This window comes from Cupressus sempervirens, chromosome 7, assembly GCF_028749045.1.
Source record: "Cupressus sempervirens isolate cs-2001-9-10 chromosome 7, ASM2874904v1, whole genome shotgun sequence".
Taxonomy (NCBI): Eukaryota; Viridiplantae; Streptophyta; class Pinopsida; order Cupressales; family Cupressaceae; genus Cupressus; species Cupressus sempervirens.
Window position 1 is genome coordinate 661,760,943 of NC_143124.1, and position 20,956 is coordinate 661,781,898.

Genomic DNA, 20,956 nt, shown 5'->3' on the forward strand with positions numbered 1-20,956 from the left:
TTGAATTGTGCAGTTCAATTATGTGATCTTATTATGTTGAATGTATCTTACATCTATTTCCATTAAATTATCATAGAAAACTCTAAAACATCCTTGCAAAAACTATGATGAATGAGGTGATGCTCTTTTAGTAATTGAATAGAAAGAAAATGGGAACCCTCTTCTCATCCCTAATTTCCAAAAGGAATGATCCAAATTGATTAAGCACAAGAAAGTGTTCAATGCATAAATGAATGAAGCAATGGAAAATAGGGAGAAAAGAGGATCAATTGTTCTCTTTCTATTATGGGGGAGTATGTCTTTAAATCTTGATATAGGTAGAAGACAAATAATCACCTTGAACTTGGAAAATGCTGATTTCCAATGTATGTGTACAGTTTTGGAGAATTTTGTAACTTGTTCTGGACTGGAAATGTTGAGACGGAGAAAACCCATAAATCTTTTAGCTTTTTGAAGGGAGGTCGACCTTGACCCTATTGGCGGGGCACAATCCTACCTTGGGGTACAATTGTACCCTGAAAAGTTGATCTTGACCTACACTGCTCCAATGAAATTTTTGTTTGCGGATCTCACAAGTTCGATGAAAAGGGTATCCAAATCTACTCTCTTATTCACTGTTCCACACCTTTATCTGCAAGAAAAATGGCTTTTTTGTTTAGATGAGGGGTTTTCCTCAATCAAACCCCGGTTTGGAATCAACTTTAATAATGAAATTGAAATAGAGAATGCTAGCAAGTAGTAGAAGTAAATCTAACAATGAAGCTAGATACTCAACAGATATGTAGTTGTATTTGAAATGTAAACAAGTATATTGATATGAAAGATTGAACATAACATTAACAAATGTAAATCAAAACCTCCATGATTGTATGCTTGGAATCCACCTTAAGAGAAGAATGAATAGATCTTGAAGATGAACAAAGGATCTTGAAGGAAGATCACACCACCATGATGGCTAGATCTAGGGTTTAAATGATGAATCTTGAATTCTTGAACCAAATCCCTTCAAAGACTTAAAAGATTCAATCCTTGATCTTCAATAGAGAACTTGAATGATACAATGCTTGCTTGATCTTGAAAAGTAGGTATTTGCTCATAGATAGTAGATGTCATTCATAGATGTGCTTAGATAATAATCAGATAATAGATTCACTTAATAATTGGATCTCAGAATGGGGGAAGAAGGCTTCCTTATATAGTGATCTAGGACACAAACTCCTAGAGAATTCCAACATAGGAGAATTAAATCCCATTTAACCTTAACCCCTAGGTATGCACCTAGATTAAATGTAATTTAAGAATCTACCATTCTGAAACCCAGAATAGCCAACTTGGAAGTGGGAAAAGAAACTTTCCAAAGCCAAAGATCCCAAACTTTTTGAAATTACAAAATGGATCCTAGGGTCAGGGATGAGGTTGACCTTACCATAGGTTAGGGTCAAGTTTGAGGTTGACCTTGACCCAGAAGGTCATCCTTGACCTAGAGGCCAAAGTCCTTAGTTTCACAGTGCAGTTTGTTAGAAATAGGCTAGAAATAGAGAGAGATAAGTAGAACATGGGGAAAACAAGTAGATCCATGCAAAGACCCATTCAAGGTGCTTGACACAACCCTAGACCATTTACTCAGAGGGCTAAATTCTCTTAACATGGAAGTTCTTTCATTTTAAATATCATATTTGGAAAGCTATCATAAAAACATAAGTGATTACATAAGAAAGATAGGAGAAACACTATAAATAACATACCTTCATGATTCAGTCCTACTAGCATGAAAGCGAAAAAGAAATAAAAGAAGAAATTATTACCTCACCCAGTAATATGCCCACCTTACCATGAATCACCAAAAGAGAGGGAGAGCCAAACAGGTGGCCAAACCTAATAGTTCACCCATAAACTATGCTTGTAATTGTAAATGTATCTTCTAATGGCTTCTAGAATATTCATAGATCCACCTTCTTGTATCACTATAGTACAAGGGAGACCCTATATATTCTCCCTTCCTTATCATGGTCGCCTATGAGACATGATAAGGAAGAGGAAGAGGAAGAGAATACCTACTTCACAAGGCAAGGAGATATCATGTTAACAATAATGTATACCATATTCATTAATGAGAGATATTGATCCCTACATCCAAGAACATAAATAATTATGAAAAGGATATGTATCTTATGTAAAAAGGATCCTCAAAGAAAGGGAATCTTATCAACAAGACCCCCACCATAGAGGAGTGCATGTGGATAAAATATCATCTTTCAAATCAAATTGGAACAAAGATTAAATCACCAAACCCCCTCCAATGAAGAGGAAAAAGGAATCTTTGGAATGAGGAAGACAACTCCTAACACCATAGAAAGGGTAATAATTTATAAAGCATCATAATTTGTAACATAGAGAAGAGGTGATAACCTAGGACAACAACCTCTCATATAAAAAGATTATCCATAGTCAAAACATCAGTCAATATGAAGAAATAATATTGCAATATAAATAAGTGCCACTAAGCTAAGGAAAGCAGTTCCCTAGACACAAAGAAAGAAGGAAGAACCTTGCCCCCTAGGGAGGAAGACAAGGGATGCCTTTGCAAAAAAAATATCATAAAAAATATATCTTGAATAAAGTCTATGGATGATTACAAACATAATACAAAACCATAGAGAGATATAATAAAAAGAATATTGATTAAGCTCAAGGCACAAAATATGCTAAAAGCCTAATGGATCCTAAGAGACTGGATGAAAATACACCTCTTGCCCCTCTAGTTTCGAGAAAAGAGGAGAAGAGATCTATATTATATCAATAAGAGGAGAATCCCCTATATCAAAATTATGAAGGAATTGTAAAACCGCACGAGAATGAGATATAATTCCTAAAGCAGCTCGTTCACAAACATACAATTTGAAATGTCTACAATTAGCAAGTAAGTGTGTATTATGATAATGAAAAGGACATTTTTACTTGAATAAGGAATATTTCACCATAGATTTAAAGATTTTTTTTTAAGAATTCATTAATTCAACATACACTTGCTTAGCCACCTCTTGACGAATATCAAAGTTATCCAAGATAGGTGTAGGGAGAAGCCTATGAAAAGGAGGATGATGATTATCATCTCCTTCCTTAACTTGAGATTTCAAAAAACCAACACCATGAAAATTTGATTTAGAGGGTATATGAGTAGGATACTTAATACCATTCTCATTGATGCCAAGACCTAAACCTTTATAACCTTGTTTAGTGATCATATTATACCCTGTAGTGTATATATCATGTAAATCTTCTATAGGAGGTGATTGTTTATCATGCTCATGAGTAAAGGTTTTATAAGATGGAATAATACGTTTGGAATAAGTGTCTTTACCCTTTCCTTTAGTATCATCATGAATCAGAGGAGAAGGTAAATCAAAGAAGTCTTGCACATATGTGTCTTGAACTATAGCTTGAACCTCCTCAAAAGTATGAGAAGACCTAGGGACAAGAGATGGAGAATTAGGCATTAGATTAGGAATAATAGGATTCAAATTAGGAAGATTAAGAGATGGTGTATCATCTACCAAAGCCTTCAAATAATCCAAAAGAACAATAAGTCTACCACATGAATCTTTAATGAAAGTTTTAAATGTAGGAAGACTAGTATCAGTTAATTCACAAAAGCATAAGCGAGAATAAAATGAAAGATCATGAACATAATAAAATGAATGATACTCTCATAAATCTCATATTTATGGTAAAGAGATGCTAAAAGAAGGGTAATAAGGAACATAACCATACACCAAAGCATCTTCATAATCTTCATAGTAAATGAAATACAAGAAATAGTTTTGTATTTTGAAAGAGATTTTTTTGTATTTTTGAATTTTAAAATGCAAGAGCATAAACTAAATCTAATATTAATGCAAGAAAAGACCTAATGAAAAAAAATGAAATATAGCACTACAAAACATAATAGGGCATCTAATTCCATAAAAGAGAGGGGGTAAGCGTGTCGGGTTCACCAAAATGAATAGTGAAGGTGAACATGCAAGATAATATGAAAGGAAATTTAACACCAAAAACATAATAGGGCATCTAGTTCCACAAAAGAGAGGGGGTAAGTTGTTGGGTTCACCAAAATGAATAGAAGAAAAATGGGAACCCTCTTCTCATCCCTAATTTCCAAAAAGAATGATCCAAATTGATTAAGCACAAGAAAGTGTTCGATGCAGAAATGAATCAAGTGATGGAAAATAGGGAGAAAAGAGGATCAATTTTTCTCTTTCTATTATGGGGGGGTATGTGTTTAAATCCTAAAATAAGTAAAAGACAAATACTCATCTTGAATCTAGAAAATGTTGATTTCTAATGTCTGTGTATAGTTTTGGGGAACTCTGCAACCTATTCTAGACTGGAAATATCGAGACAGAGGAAAACCTAGAAATATTTTAGCTTTTTGAAGGGAATTCAACCTTGGCCTTGTTGGCAGGGCACAATCCTACCCCGAGGCACAATTGTACTAAAAAGTTGACCTTGACCTGCACTTCTCTCACAAAATTTATGTTTGTAGATCTCGTGAGTTCGATGAAAAGGGTATCCAAATCTACTCTTTGATTCATTGTTCCACACCTATATATGCAAGAAAAATGGCTTTGTTGTTTGGATGAGGGGTTTGCTTGAGTCAAACCCCAATTTGAAATCAACCTTAATAATGGAATTGAAATAGAGAATGCTAGCCAGTAGTAGAAGTAAATCTAACAATAAAGCTATCATACTCAATAGATATGTAGTTGTATTTGAAATGTAAACATGTATATTGATATGAAAGCTTGACCATAACATTAACAAATGTAAAACAAAACCTCCATGATTTTATGCTTGGAATCCACCTTAAGAGAAGAATGAATAGATCTTGAAGATGAGCAAAGGATCTTGAAAGAAGATCACACTAACATGATGGCTAGATCTAGGGTTTAAATGATGAATCTTGAATGCTTGAATCAAATCCCTTCAAAGGCTTGAAAGCTTCAATGCTTGATCTTCAATGGAGAAATTTAATGATAGAATGCTTTCTTGATCTTGAAAAGTAGGTAATTTCTCATAGATAATAGATTTCATTCGTGTATGCACTTAGATAATAATCAGATAATAGATTCGCTTAATAATTGGATCTCAAAATGGGGGAAGAAGGCTTCCTTATATAGTGATCTAGGACACAAACTCCTAGAGAGGGCCGACATGGGAGAATTAAATCCCATTTAACCTTAACCCTTAAGAATGGACCTAGATTAAATGTAATTTAAGAATCTACCATTTTGAAACCTAGAACAACTGACCTAGGAGCGGGAAAAGAAATTTTTCAGAACCTGAGATCCCAAACTTCCAAAAATTGCAAAATGGGACCTGGGGTCTGGATCGAGGTCATCCTTGACCTAGGTCAAGGTTGAGGTCATCCTTGACCTTGGTCAAGGTCAAGGTTGAACTTGAACTAGAGGCCAAAGTACTCAGTTTCACAGTGCAGTTTGTCAGAAATAGGTTGAAAATAGAGAGAGATAAGTAGAACAAGGGAAAAATAGCTATATCCATGCAAAGACCCATTCAAGGAGCTTGACATGACCCCATACCACTTACTCAAAGGGCTAAACACTCTTAACATGGAAGTGCTTCCATTTTAAGATGATACAATAACATATTTTTCCTCCTATTTTCCATCATGTGCATGAATGAATGCCAGTGTACACAAATTGACACTTGTGTATAGTGGTAATACCTTTTTTGTGCTTCATTTTGAGGTTTTAGTGTATAGTTTTCAGCAAAGTCAACAATAGACACAATATTACCTAGGGGAAAATTGTCCCTACACAACTTGAATTACTCATGTAACCATCGAACTCTATGTGTATGATGTATGTAGTCATAAACTACTATTCAAATGCTTTCATAAAATCATGTATGCATAGATCATTTTTTACTAACTCACACATATTTAGTTCTTTTATCTTTAACACCATATGTAACTGACTTGTATTTTCCAAGAGAGACTAGTTTCTTACCAATTTCATGTGTGTTGTCTAGATGTAGGCATTTATGCAACTATTGCAAACTACCACATTTAGGCCAAAAATCTTTCAAACATATGGTCTCTAAATAAATACACTCATAATATTATTTACATAGTACAATGACAATAAATTCTCTTGGTGACATAGGAGGTACTTGTAGACCACATTCCTTCAAAACATTTTTAGCATGCACAATACAAGATATATAATGATAAATACCATATAATGCATAGAAAACTCAACATGGTGACTACAACAACATGTACCATGTGCATGCTTTATCTTAACAAAGAACATAATGTTGTCATATCAAAAAACCTTTGGCTGATTTTAATTTGAGGAAATCTTTTAAGAAACATTTCATAACATTGTATAATTTGAGTCATATACAAATAATGCTTTGCATGTGGCTCATGATTTCTAATTATGCTTTACATTTTCACAATATCTTTTTGTTTGGTGAAGTCCTTGTGTTGTCATGCCAAAAAATTTCAATTAATGTTCATAGTACATCAACAACAACCTTATCCTTGCATGGGAGTCTACCCAAGAATGATCAAAGAGAAGTATTATTAGGATCCCCAATTTTCTCTCATCTCTCTAAGGCTTTGTGTAATGTTGTTTTATTTACCCATAATTACTTACATATATTTCTTATTATAAGAGATTTAATCATTTCTTTTCCCATTATGGTTTATGTGAAGAAATGTCGAGTAACATTATCATCTTTAGTGCATGATTATGAACCAATGGATTGGTATGCATCAAAAAGATTTGTCACAATGAATCTTTCACTACTATTTTCAAATGTTCTCAACCCCAAAATTGTCATTGTCTCTCTAAACTTTAGATTTTTAATCATTTTTACAAACAACTTGGCATCATAATTGATCAAAATAGAAATTTCAAATATTTTTAACAATTCTTCTACAATTGTTTTTTGTATTTTATCATGCATTGGCTACAAATATTTTTGTTGATGTCTATTAGAAACTTTAGTTTTCTATTAATTATTTTGTGAGATGTTAACATAGGTGCATGCTAAACATTTCTATTACTTGCATTACATGCATTTATGACATCAAATTGAGATGCTACATTAGGCGCATTAGCTGAAATAGGTGTATTTGTCATAATCATTTCAATTGGTGTAAGATGAACATCTTCATTTGTTGAATTAGGTGCATTTGTCACATTAATTTTAATTGGTGTATGTTCTTAATTTTCATATGCTACATTAGGTGCATTTATCATGTCAATTTGGATTGTTACATTTTTATCACTTACATTGCATGCGTTAGAGGATGTGTCTTGATGTAATCTCCTCATACACTCCTCTTATTGTTCCTTTTCTACCTCTTGTTTTTCAATAGGTCCTCTCTTTTTCTTTTCGATTGTAGAATGGTTATTGTTCTACATATAATATCATGATCAAAATACATAATCAATTTTTTAAAGAAATACATTGTTATTTTATACTTGAAAGTAACACAATAGAGTGAATGTGTAGGGGGGAAATGAAATCAACCACCCTAACACCTAATGAAGGGGGAAAACCAAGATTCACCTCCTAACGTAGATTCAACCAACACAAAAGAGAGTGTTAATGCATAACCTAAAGAAAAAGGGTGAATTACTTGGATTTACTTCCCTCTCACCTCTACCTTAAGAGGGTTTGGGCACATGGATATGCAATGTAGAACAAGATATAAAGAGATGATGAAGTGTATTGAAATGGAAAAGGGAAGATGATATATATTGCAAGATAAAAACATGAAAGTGGGTTGTCAAATGACCTCTAATAGTGCTAAATTCCATGAACTAGACTAAAAACAATGAAATTAACAAAACCCAAAAATTATTTAGCAATTTGACAGAGGTAACTTTTCGCTAATCAGAGGTGAATTTTTGTGCAGGGATGACTTTCTTCTGAAGTAGGGGTGCAATGTGTCCCTTATAAACTATGTTAAGACTTGATTTGGTTTTACAATTCTAAAGAATGACAAAAAGGGTATTTGAATTAGTAACATGTTCATCATTCTGAAACTAAAAACCTACAAAATAAAGGATTTTCGTTTGTTAGAGGGGTTGCCTTAGTCAAACCCCAATTTAGGAATTAACCTTAAATTAAGATAGAAAATAGATAATACTAGAAAGTAGTAGAAATAGATGGGTAAAAGCACAAACCTGTGTCACCTTTTGTGATATCTTGTACCGTTTCGGCCGGAACACTTTCGGCCGTAACAGTTTCGGTTGTAATTGATCCAACCGTACACACGTGGCGGTTTCGTGCGCCTACGTGGCATGTACCGTTCCGGCCGAAACTAGTTCGGTCAAAAGTGTTACGGCCGAAACCCAAAAAGGGAATAAAACTCCGCACAAACCTCTAGCGGCTATCATTGTTACTGTTGCAGTTTATGAATGTTTGGAGAGCGGATTAAGGGTTTTGGCCGTAATTGGTTGGTGACTTTTCCCTCCCTATTTTTTAATAGTTTTAAATGTATTTTTTGATTAGTAGATGTTAATCATACTTAAAATAGTTGTTTTTTACGTATTTTGTGAGTGGAATGCTTTAAATTATTTATTTTTTAATATGTTTAAATTATTTTAATTATTTTAGATTATTTAAGAATGGTATTTAAATTAATTTTTTAGCAAAAATGTAGTTAAACATGATATAAAAATGTAGAAAAATATTAGGAAAAACATTAGAGTAAAATATAGAAAAACATTAGTTAAAAGTGTAGAAAAATATTAGGTTAAAATATACAAAAACATTAGGTTAAAATATACAAAAACATTAGGTTAAAATATACAAAAATATACCTTCTAACATAACCTTATATTAACTACAATCATAACCCATACCACATTCTAACCATAACATAGGCCCTCTACTAACCGAATGAACCACACTTAGATATTGATGATGTTCATTTTAACAACTAGTTATTGTTAGGTAATAATGATTCTTACATTATCAAATGACACATAACAACCTCATGATACATTTCTAAGTATTTTTATCCATATATATGTTAAGGGGACCTAGGGACTCCTACTAGGTCATTACGTCTGTTATAGGTTGTAATAGGTATTCATATGTTTACTAGCACATAATAGGTATTGTCAGGTAATAATGAGTCTTAAATTACCAAACAATACATTACTTGATCACTTATGTCAACTTTATTTTTCAATACCTTATCCATACATGTGTGTCTTAAGGGGACATAGGAGTCGTAATAGGTTATACTATTTTTTATAGGTTAGATAATAAATCTTAATATGTATTATTAGGATATAATAGGTCTTATTAGTTAATGATGATTCTTACATTACCATATGACACATAACGACCTCATGATACATTTTAAGGTATTTTTATCCATATATATGTTATGGGGACCTAGGGACTCCTACTAGGTCATTACGTCTGTTATAGGTTGTAATAGGTATTCATATGTTTACTAGCACATAATAGGTATTGTCAGGTAATAATGAGTCTTACATTACCAAACAACACATTACTTGATCACTTATGTCAACTGCGTTTTTCAATACGTTATCCATACATGTGTGTCTTAAGGGGACATAGGAGTCGTAATAGGTCATACTATTTTTTATAGGTTAGATAATAAATCTTAATATGTATTATTAGTATATAATAGGTCTTATTAGGTAATTATGATTCTTACATTACCATATGACACATAACGACCTCATGATACATTTTTAGGTATTTTTATCCATATATATGTTAAGGGGACGAGGTCATTACATCTGAGGTCATATGTTTACGAGCACATAATAGGTATTGTCAGGTAATAATAAGTCTTACATTACCAAACAACACATTACTTGATCACTTATGTCAACTGCGTTTTTCAATACCTTATCCATACATGTGTGTCTTAAGGGGACATAGGAGTCGTAATAGGTCATACTATTTTTTATAGGTTCTAATAAATCTTAATATGTATTATTAGGATATAATAGGTCTTATTAGGTAATGATGATTCTTACATTACCAAATGACACATAACGACCTCATGATACATTTTTAGGTATTTTTATCCATATATATGTTAAGGGGACCTAGGGACTCCTACTAGGTCATTACATCTGTTAGAGGTTGTAATAGGTATTCATATTTTTACTAGCACATAATAGGTATTCTCAGGTAATGATGAGTCTTACATTACCAAACAACACATTACTTGAGATCACTTACGTCAACTGCATTTTTCAATACGTTATCCATACATGTGTGTCTTAAGGGGACATAGGAGTCGTAATAGGACCTCATGATACATTTCTAGGTATTTTTATCCATATATATGTTTTAAGGGGACCTAGGGACTCCTACTAGGTCATTACGTCTGTTATAGGTTGTAATAGGTATTCATATGTTTAAACTAGCACATAATAGACTGACCTTACTATCAACCTTAATAAAACTATATCCCATTTACTTTATTAACATTTTTAACTCTAATTCAAACTAGTAAATTAAGTCATGAGTTCTAAATTGTAAATTAACATTTGCTAACTAAACTCATTTACTTATCTAGTAACAAATTTTTCTATCCCTATGTCCTAACTGTCATCTACACTCTGGGCCATAATCATCAAAGCATTTACATCAAAATTTAGATTTTAGTCAAGAATTATATTTTTTTATTGCATGTATGTACATGTGTGCACTTAGTTATCATTTAATCAAGAAATTTTATTTTATTTTTATTGCATATACATGTACATGTACGAATATTTATTTTTCACATTTGCATGAGCACGTTACAATGTACATTAGATATGGTCTCTAAGATAATTTATTTTAAAATACATATGTATGTTACATGATTGTTCATTTAGCACCATACATTTAATGTTGTGTATTTATATGTACATGTGTTTCAAATTAAATTTAACTTTTAATTATTTTAATTTAAATAGACTTGTATGTTTATATTTGTATATATATTGCATGTGCAGATCTCTAGATATTTATCACTCAGATTGTAGCTTCACATTCATATTCTCATATTTATTTTCATATATACACTATGGCATCCGGTTCTGCGGATCGTGCTTCTGCATCCTCAGGGGATGCTAGTGTTCGTGGTGGGGGTCAGAGTGCTGAGTCTAGTACAACACATAGAGCGACCTCCACCCATGATAGACAACAGTTATTTAGAGATACAGTGGCGAGATTATCTCATGCTATGCAGGTTTTGGATAGCTCGCTTTCCTCTTCTACCACCCTCCCTAATAGGGAGAAGGTTATAGCGATGCAAGAGGAGTTATTTCGTATGATTCAGACAGTTGAATCATACAACCCTTTTGATGATATGAGCATTGAGACATTTTATTCTTCTTTAACTCGCAGTGTCACTGGCACTGTGAAGTACACACAGATTGATACTGAGGTTTCCACCGGCATGGTGAAAACCATGTTTCCATCTTATGCACATCGTCGCAGAGTCAGAGGCTACTCTGCGATGAAGTGTACTGATCCACTCGTTGCACCATTGATGTATCCTCGTTGGTTGGCTACTCATCATAGATGGCCACAGAAGGATGAGTTCCCCCTATATTTTTGCAAACAATTGTTTGCAGAATTTCATTTACACTATGATGTTGACTATACAGATTATCCACAGCATGTTGGGCAGGGTCAGGGGAGACTTTCTGATAGATTTAGACTCGCGAACACTCCTGCGCCCGTTAATAAATGGGCAATGGTGGGTCCAAACCTTTTGGTTATGCCGAGAGGTCCACAGATGGCTACTGCAGGTGAGAGTGTTCCTGATGACACAATTAGGACACAGATTTTTTCGAGCATCGCCACCGTCACCACACAGTTACATGAGATTTCTTCTGATCGATGTAGTCAATATATGCTACAGTCTCGAGGTACTACTCCCACAGCTACATCATCTAGCACACCTGTTGATGATGATTATGGAGTTGCAGACATACCTTCTCCTGTAGACATTTCTGCAGTCTTAGAGGTGGATGCATTGCATCGTTTGGCATCATATTTAGCATCTAATCTTTTAGATGCATATCGAGCATTATCTACACTCTCAAGGATTCCACTTCATGACATGAGCTCTCAGATTAGACATATTTTGTCACGTATAACAGTCCCAGAGGATTCATACAGGCAGGAGGACATTCCTGCACCTTCTACTACTCCTACTGCTACATAGGCCCAAGCTACAGCACCAGCCCCAGCTACTCAAGACCCTACAGCACCCCCCCCTACTCAGGATCTCAGTGGCACCATACAGCCTGGTCTATTTACTTCCATGCTTTCATATCAGGGCCACACTATTGACTTGGATGCTAATACTATTTTTTCATTACATGATTCAGATATCAGTCAGATGGGCAGAGCATTACATAATGCTACGGTAAATATCTCTATATGTTTAGATTTATTTTTATTATAGTAAATAATATGTCTATATGTTTAAATTAATGTATATGTGTGTGTTTGTGTATGTGTTATAGGGTTTGACTGAAAGTATGTTACGTTTTGCTGATCTGCAGACTATGCCGACAGATCCTACACGTCGTGAGTCCCAGGTATACATTACAATTTATATACATGTAGATCTTGATATAATTTGTTACACATAATTAAATGGCTCACTTGTTATCATTTGACACAGGGTTCAGATGCAGCTGATAGACCCTTTTGGGGACAAGGCCCAGGATCAGGAGGGGGGATGTAGCTGATTAGATCATATTGGCCTTTTATTTTACTACACACATGTTATGTCTAGATACATATTTATATGGACGGTTTGATGTTTTATATGTTATTTCCATATGCATACATTTTATATCCAGACACTTTGATGTCTTATATGTTATTTTCAGATACATGGTTTATATGGACACTTTGATGTTTTATATGTTATTTCTAGATACGTGTTTATATCATGGACACTAAATGATGTTTTATATGTTATTTCGAGATACATGCTTATATGGAGATTTTGATGTTTTATATATGTTATTTCTAGACATTTGATCTACATGATCTATTTTTATACATTTAATATGGGTACATTATATTCTCCAGATATATGCACATGTATGTTATTGATCTTTTAATGTAGACGTCTATTTTATTGATCTTTTGATGTCTTCATCTTTTATGTAACTTATGTATGTGTTATGCACATGTTTCTATATATGTTATTCATATTTTCAATATTCAAGTTTACATGTATATGTATAGTTATTCATCTTAATGCCTTAATCTAAGTGTAATTAACTATATAATTTTAATGGTCAATGTACATAACAATATAACATATATTTAATGACATGTCTTAATTAACTATATTTAGTCTAATTATATTTAATGTAGATCATGTATTAACTATATTTAATGACATGCCTTAATTAACTATAATTAACTATATTAAATCTAATTATATTTAATGTCTTAATAATTAAGTCTATTTAATGACTTAATTAACTCTATTTAATGACATGCCTTAATTAACTATAATTAACTATATTTAACCTAATTAACTATAACTAACTATATTTAATATAATTATATTTAATATCTTACTAATTAACTCTATTTAATGACTTAATTAGTTACTCTATTTAATGACTTAATTAACTCTATTTAATGACATGCACCTTAATTAACTATATTTAACCTTTAAATTAACTATATTTAATCTAATTATATTTAATGTCTTAATAATTAACTCTATTTAATAACTTAATTAACTATATTTAATGACATACATTCTTAATTAACTATAATTAACAACATTTAATTAATAAAATATAATGTACATGTAATTATATGTAACATAGTTCATATAACATATACATGTAATCTTAACATAACGATTACATAAAAACATAAAGAATGTATCATATAAGAACATATAAAGATTATATGTACACATACAAATACATACAAATACTAAAAAGGTTGTCTTAAGGGGAGATCCTAAGAGACCTGGTCTTAAATGAGATATCCATGTCGAATTTAAATAAAAATAACAATACATGTCTAATTTTGCATATGCAAGATAAATGATCCAATGTACAAAAAATTATATAAAACAAATATCCTATCAATATTAAATATGAAAGTATAAGAGCTATACAGGCATAACTCAACTAGAGCTCCACAATAAGTACATAGGTAAACTAGAGCTCCACAAACAACGTATTCTTAGGATCCTCTCTACTTTTTATAATCTCTAGAAGTTTTTCGTGTTCTTCAATAGGCAATTTCCACTTTTGATTTCCACGACATCCTTTTCTTTGTACTGCTTCAAATTGTAATTTGGTTGCTATAACATGGTTGCTATAGTGTAAAACCTTTTCTCCAGGCTTGTATTCAATAAATTCAATACCACTGCCAATTACCCTTGTTTGTTGATAATATGTTCCTTCAATAACAACTGATCCGATTGGATATGACTGTTCATCAGCATCTATAGTTCCTTCTAGCAACTTGTGTTTTGCTTTTGTGCATCTTAAAAGATAATAGTCCACATTTTCTGCATTATCTAGTAAGGCTTGAACTGCAAAAATATCTCCTGCATGTATATAAAAAGAGAAATATAAATTAATTTTAAAAAAAATATACATGTATATTAATTTATATATATGTATATATGCACACAAACCTACCACAACTAAATCAGAAATGCGCTCATAATCAGCTGAATATACAGGATCATGAATGTCAATGTCAATGTCAACATCTTCAAAAGGAGGCTTTCTAACTATCTCCTTCAAATCCCAATGTGAAACATATCCATTCTCAATATTTTCACATGCACTCACTACATTGTCCTTAATGCAATCATCACAAAAACATGTTTTCTCTCTTACTTTAAGTATTGGAGGTTTATGGTTTCCTATAGTCATCACTTGATGTAGACTTCTAATTCCAGGAATCGTTTGACAATTGTAAGGATTAGATTGATCTATATCTGTTACAAATACAAAAACTAATTGTCATATTTCAAAATAAATATTTAATTAAAAACTCAACTTGATTTGAAAAAGACATTAAAAATAAATATAATTTAGTTCACCTTTCACCTCCCAAAAGTAACGCTTATTGTATTCAATATCTCGAGTAGCAAAATGAACTTTGCACCATTCAACAATATGATTTGCGCTCTCTATCCTATTCCCTGTATGTACATAAAATATGCATGGATATATAAAATTTAAAACATATGCTATTAGAGTATTAAACATGTACATTTAAAAAATGCATATATTTACCTGCAAGTTCATGTTGTCGAAGTGCACATTTTATACATGCTCCTGCTCCATCATGCTCCCCTTTTCCGTGTCCACTTTCAAAGAAATTCCATAAAAACTTAACATTGGTTCTAGCATGTTGCATTGCTAACCAATTAAATGCTTTTGCAGATTTGAATTGTCCTGTGAACGTGAGACATGATAAGTATTTACAATTATCCAAGTACATATATTAAATAGAAATAGACATGTCCAAATAAATACAAGTTAAAATAAAGTTAAATAAATGTGTAATTATTTGGTGTATACTAACCTGCACATCCATCAGACCAAATCCAGTGCTCTGAAACATTTATTCCACGATTTCTGAGATCTTCAGAGAACATTGCAAAACAATGAGCCACATAACTCCTATCATGAACTTTATCATCGCTAATATAGAAATGAACCTCTTTGATGATGATGCGTTCATTTTTATCCAATCTTTCTATCTGATCCACCTCAAATTGTGCATGTCTATAGGTCACTTGCACAAATATTGCAACTTGTTCAGAATGATAATATTGTCTTTTGAGCTCTGTATGAGGTGCAAATGTATAATTCTCAGAAAAATCTACAATTGAAAGTATACAACCAGGTGGAAAACAATTTTTGGAATCACGAAACTGTTTAGCTTGCCATTGTGCACCATGACAATGTTGGATATGTGGATATATCAATGGACGGAACTTGGCCATGAACTCATCATAATGCAATTCACTCTCCTTCAATAAAAATTTTCTAGATTCATCCCCTCTATTATTTTGGTATGTCTCATATTCATATCTCATCCATGAAACTGGTGTGGATTCATTAATATTCTCAACTTGCATAATTTGAGAAAATTTGTGTAAATCTACACAAACTTCACACTGATTTTTGATGCATTGCACTTTGAATTCATCTGAATCTTCTAATTTATCACATAATATGGACCTCACTAATTGTGTTGTACTGCTAAGGATGACCAAATTAGGATCAAGTATTGCCATAACTTTTTTAAATGATTGCAAGTGTAGACCAAATTCAACATGATTTCTACAACAACAAGTTTCTCGCATCTTATTTATGCGTACAAAGGAAGGACGTAAACTCTCAAACATTCTTTGACATATTTTGACATTTGAAAATTCTTGTTTGAATGCTTCAAAAAGTTCACTTTGAGTTATATCTATGAAATGTTTTGGATGTTCAATTTTCTCCCCTGTTTCTTGATCTTTAATTTGTATAGTATCACGCCTGTTGGAAGAAACACAAGAATGTGTGGTCCAAAATTCAATAACTTGTCTTTTTACTTCTTTAGAAATCCTATCTTTTCGAGGAACTCTACAAATAGTCACCCAGTTATTCTCAATGTTATCATCTAGCATATTTCTCCTCTTGATGTATCTCTGGACAATTCTTCTAGATATATGTAGTACATCAGAAATTGCACGTACTTGTTTTCTATGTGTCAATTTTCTACTAGATATAGTAGTCATCAATGCTCTACGTGCATTACTCAAATCACCTCCTCGAGTTGTGTTGTCAATTTTGTTATAAGCATTTTGCAAATTTTCAACTATTTTTTTATTAATATTATGAGCATGGCTTTTCCTATTATCAACACCCAACAACTCTAAGACAGGTCTCATATCTCTTCTCCTAAATAACTTGACAAATAATTGTGCCTGTCCAAATATACTTTTATCCTTGAAATATTCATCCCACATGTTCTGACAATGCTTTTTGATAGTGTTATCATTTATCATATCTTTAGATGGAATTTGGTTAAAAATTAGTTCTTCATCCAAATCCATCAAATTTTTTATGCTTTCTAATTTGTCTCTATCAATAGAACTGCCAATTTCTTCCTTTTCATTACTTTCATTTTCTTCATGAATCTCATCATGTTCAGGAATTTCAGTAGGTTGGTTTTGAGCATGTTTTGTATGGCCTTTCATTTTGTCATCTCTTTTTCTATCATATTTCCTTGATCTTTTCCTTTTACTACCCATTCAATAATTCAACCTATAGAAAAAAAATTTAAAAATTAGATTTTACTAAATATCAGCTAATGGTTCAATATATAATACATAAAAATAAAAATAATTAGAAGAGAAAAAAAGCACCTTCAAATTATTCGATCTTTTGCAATATTGATTAAATCCACAAAACAGTTGTTGAAAATTGCTTCAAAATTAATTGTTTTTTGCTAATCTTCTTTCAATTTTCGTTGTCCCTGTATATTTAATTATTTAAAAAAAGACAAGACAATATTTTTTTATATCAAAAAGTCACACTAACTGCTAGCGGTTTCTCAAGCCGACTAGGGGTTTCGATCGTAACTGTTCTGGCCGAAACCATTACGGCCGAAACAGTTCCGGCCGTAACTGTCTATGTGGTAGCCAAATAAGCAAAAATTAGAACTTCTGTAAACATGTCACTTTGAAGGCCAATTTGACCTACTAAATTGAAGTATTTTTTAAAACTAAAAATATACTTTAGTAGTTCTCGGAGTCACGATTATGATTGTATAATTTTTTTAAAGTTTTGATTATGAATAATATGTTATAATTTAAAAATATTACAAGTAGGTATCTTAAGATTCAGGAAGATGTCTATTCAAAAATAAGAAAAAAATAGTAAATTATGTTAATTTTTTTTTTTTTAATGGTGCACTAGAGGAGAGAGTCTTCTTCAAGAATATGTAATTTTAAAAAAAAAATATGTAGATTTGATGGAAAATGTTTGACGGGAGAATAAAACTGTCTATTTCTGATAACTTTGACTTTGACCAGTTATAACTTCAAAAATATTAGCTGAATTTTTATTTTTATTTTTCGGTGCACCAAGTATACATGTTAACTCTAACATATTCCAAAATCAAACCAAAATATGAAGATTTGCATATATTTGTTTGACGGGAAAAAAACTCTATATTTTTAGTATTTTTAAAAAATTCAAAAATACACTTTAAAAATTCAAAAATAAATAAAATTTTCACTCAATTTAAAAAAAAAAAATTATAGACATAAACTTCATCCAATTTTACACATTTCATTAGTTTACATCATCTTCAAATTCTAAGCACAAATGCCACTTTTATTTCGTTAAAGTTGAAGACTTTAAATTCTGATATCACTTCTCCTTTATAAAAGGTGACACAGGTTTGTGCTTTTACCCAGATCTAACATAAAGCAATGTAAATATATGAATATGCTCTTGAATTTAGAATGTAATCAAGTATGTTGATGTAATAGCCTTGACTCAACTTCAAAAACCATATGAAAGAAACTCAAAGTAAATCAATTTTACAAAGTTATATTTAAATTTATTGAAGAGGCTCATCCTGGTCCCTATTTATGTTTTTAAAGCTTTTAACTTTTTGTGAAGGCTTTGGCCAAGATTATTTGTGACAATGTTGTCCATGGTTTGTGGCTTACTTTGTTAGACCTTTATTTTTGTAAAGAGGTAAATCAAAGACATCCAAATAAAGCATTCAACTTGGATACATTCTAAAAAAATCAATTCAATTCAATTATAAATTTTAATAGAGGTAAATCAAACACATCCAAATAAAGCATTCAACTTGGATACATCTTTAAAAAATCAATTCAATTCAATTATAAACAAGAGTTGTATTATAGCCAGAGTTCTGCCTTATACAAAATTGGATATTAGTAAAGGTGGAAATATGATTAGTAAGGTGGATTGACAAGAATTTAATATTAATTAAAGTATAAAACTAATGAAAATATTATACACACAAAATAGTCAAATTGTGAGCCATTTGAAGAGATATTTTAAGAAACCACATGCAATCTGAAGGGACATTTTTTTGGTTATGAGTATACAACATTTCTTATATATGTCAAACAAAAGTACTTTTAAAGTTTTCCACAAATCCCTAATTTTTGTGAGTAAGCCCTTCAGAAAAAAAATGATCATTTGTAGATTGGCTAAGGTAAAAATAAATTAAAAAATATATGATCATTTGTAGATTAGCTAAGGTAAAAATAAATTTAAAAATATATGATCATTTGTAGATTAGCTAAGGTAAAAATAAAATTTCAACTTTTTCTTATATATGTGTGTGTGTCTCATTTGTTACAAAGATTCTCATTGACAAATAAATTTGGAGAGTAGTTTGGTTTTAAGTTGTGCTAGATTTTTCGTGAAATAGTGTAATATATCCATACCATATAAAAAAAATTCTTAAGTTGGCTTGAACATTTTTTCAAATTGTTGTCATCTAAATGTTCAAATAGTTGTCCTCTACTCTTTCTTATCATAAAAATAGGTAGATATCATTTTAAAACATTTGATATGTTCTTTTTAACATTTTTGCCATAGATATAAAAAAAATTCTATTACTTATATTTCATTTTATGTTAAATTTTAAAATGGTTAAAATAATTAGAAAAATAAAGATAAAACTATAAAAAATTATAATAACATAATTTTAATAATATAATAATATTACTTATATTTCATTTAATGTTAAATTTTAATATGGTTAAAATAATTTAAAAATAAAGATATGACTATAAAAAATTATAATAACATAATTTCAATAATATAATAATAAATAAAATAAGAATTTATAGTGCAAGCTTGAGAAGTGGCTCTATAGTCATGAGCAAGAGCACCTAAGCACCCAAGCAACCTAGTATTCGAGAAAAGTCAATATTAGGTGCACCCAAGTAGCCAAGTATTTGAGAAAGCTCAACAAAACATCTACCAAAATTTTTTGGAAATAACTAGGAAAACTGTTATTTTTGCCAAATATTAAAAATAATCAATCTATTACTTATATTTCATTTTATTACTTAATTTTTAAAATGGTTACAATAATTTAATAATTTAAAAATAAAGACACCAATATAAAAATTTATAATAACATAATTCCAATAATATAATAATGAATAAAATTAGAATTTATAGTACAGGCTTGAGAGGTGGCTCCAAGTATTTGAGAAAGCTCAACAAAACATCTAGCAAAAAGTTTCTGAAAAGAAATATTTTACAACATTAGAAACTTAAAATATATTTTCTCATTGGCCACACGAGAAAATTTTAAATTTTTAAATTTACAAATGTAAAAAATAAATAAAACAAAGGCCATCAAAAATATCCAAAGACCAATCAATCAGAATAACGAAATATTCTTGTAAATAAAGAAAATATAAACATAAATAAAGGCCAGCGAAAATATCTAGACCAATCAAAATAATGAAATATTCTTGTAAATAAAGAAAATATAAATATAAATAAAGGCCAACAAAAATATCTAGACCAATCAGAATAATAAAATATTCTTGTAAATAAAGAAAATAAAAATAAAACAAAATACTCTTGTAAATAAAGAAAACAAGAGCTCTGAAGGAGCTAGAGTCATGCCTTTTGTGGGAAGTAGAATATGGATTTGGGTTTGTAGAAAATAGAAGTTGTCATGGTGGTGATTGTTAAGTTTATATAATTTAGTTACAAGTTATAGCTTTCTATATTTTTAAAATTTTGTTAACTGTTTTATATTTAGTATTATAACTTTTATTCTATATAATAATAAATGAATACAATTGATGGTCTTAAATTGATATAATTGAATATAGTTATTGATTTTTTTA